Raw genomic sequence first — 1874 nt, 5'->3', positions numbered from 1 at the left:
TTAGCCCCCAATAAAACCTTAAACATTGAGGAGTTTGTGTTTGTGTGTGCGTGTGTGTGCATACATGCTGGTACTGGGGCTTGAACACAGGCCCTAGACAGTGTCCCTTAGCTTTTTTCCTCCAGAGCTGGTGTTCTACCACTTGTGCCATAGCTCCACTTCCATCATTTTGGTGGTTAAGTGTAGATAGGAGTCGCTGGGTTTTCCTACTCAGGCTGGCTTTTAACCACGATCCTCATACCTCAGCCTCCTGAATAGCTCTGATTACAGATAGGAGCCACTGGCACCTTGAGTCGGCTTCCCCTAGTACACAACATTTCATATGGAGTCTCACAATATAATGCTCCAGTGACTAGACAGAAAGGACTCACAATCGTACACCTGATTTCTTCCAGGTTTTGCTCTCTGGGCCCTTTCCCTTTCCTGGTTTACTTGTCTTTACATCATCTGTACTCGTGGCGTAGTGAAGTTTGGTGAATCTTCCTGGTGATGCTCTTGGGATCTAGGGATGCTCTTGGAGATTTCACCACAGAGGGCCCAGAGTTGCCTGTTGTAGTAGGGATAAAAACAGAGAAAGTCCTCAGGAGAAACCACTGCCCTCCTACATCCCACCACTTCCCTTCTCTCCCTTGCTTCTGATCATGGAATTGTGTCTACCAGACAGGAGTGTGCAAGTAGAAAATGTTGAGTCAGGAGCACATGGCACACAATTCCTGATCTCAATCACATGAGGCCCCCTAGCTAGCACGGATAACTGCAGGTGAGGAAGAAATGCTGAGCTCCTTGCATCTGTATTATAGGCCAGGGTCTGTGCTACTCATGAGACAACAAAGACAAGGCCCCCTTGCCTGCTCACAGGGGCCATGGACTAGTGAAAAGTTCCAGCTACCATAATCCAGAGATACAAAGGACTGTCGTGTATCTCAGGTGAATGCATTCTTAAATTCAGTTTAAAATATGTTATCGGATAATATACCTGTATCATGTGTTCAGGTTAAGTGGTTAGATCTCATTTACTTGATACTTATCTTCTCCGGTGCATCAAGAAGTATATTTGCTAGCCTATTGTACTGAGCTATCACATAGCTGCTTTTAAAGCTACATATAGTTTTTGTTGGTTTCAGTGCTAGAGATCAAACCCAGGGCCTGGGGAATGTGAGACAAGTACTCTACCATTGAGCTACACCCTCACCTCTATACACCGTTGTGTGGTAGACTGAGTAAGATGAAGGCATTTATAACCTTCAGGGATATAAAAGAATCTAATACAAATAGAGGTAAGTAGCAGGGATTGGGACAAATAAGGATGCTGAGACTATGAAACTAACGTAGCCTCAAAACTCTAGAATGAAATTCTGTCCCAAATGTGGATTCTATCAGCATCCTTGTCAGATGTGAGAGTATGAGACAAGACCACAGATGGAAGAACCAAGCAGGCAGATCTGGCTTCACACCTCAGGCAAGCTTGTTACTTTACTACTAATAAGACTAGTCAAGTTATGTCTTTGAACATTTACAAAGTAGATAATTGGTTCCTTAGTTATGGCTATATAGAGAGAGATATCTATATATACAGCATATATATCACAGACCATAAAATGCGCCTTTTTTTTTTCCTGGTGCTGGACCTGGAGCTTGAACTCGGGTCTTAGATGCTGTCCCTGAGCTTTTCTGCTCAAGGCAGGTGCTCTACCACTTAGCCACATCTTCACCTTCAGCTTTTATTTTTTGCTCGTTAATTGAAGATAAGAGTCTAATGGACTTTCCTATTTGTGCTGGCCTTGAACCTCAATCCTCAGATCTCCTGAGAATCTAGGATTACAAAGGTGAGTCACTGGTATCTGGCTCTTTTTATTTCTTTTAATCCCACCTCA

The sequence above is a fragment of the Megascapheus bottae genome, chromosome 13 (genome assembly GCF_031878675.1).
Source record: "Megascapheus bottae isolate mThoBot1 chromosome 13, mThoBot2.hap1, whole genome shotgun sequence".
NCBI classification, from domain to species: Eukaryota; Metazoa; Chordata; class Mammalia; order Rodentia; family Geomyidae; genus Megascapheus; species Megascapheus bottae.
Note: the sequence above shows the minus strand (reverse complement) of the source record.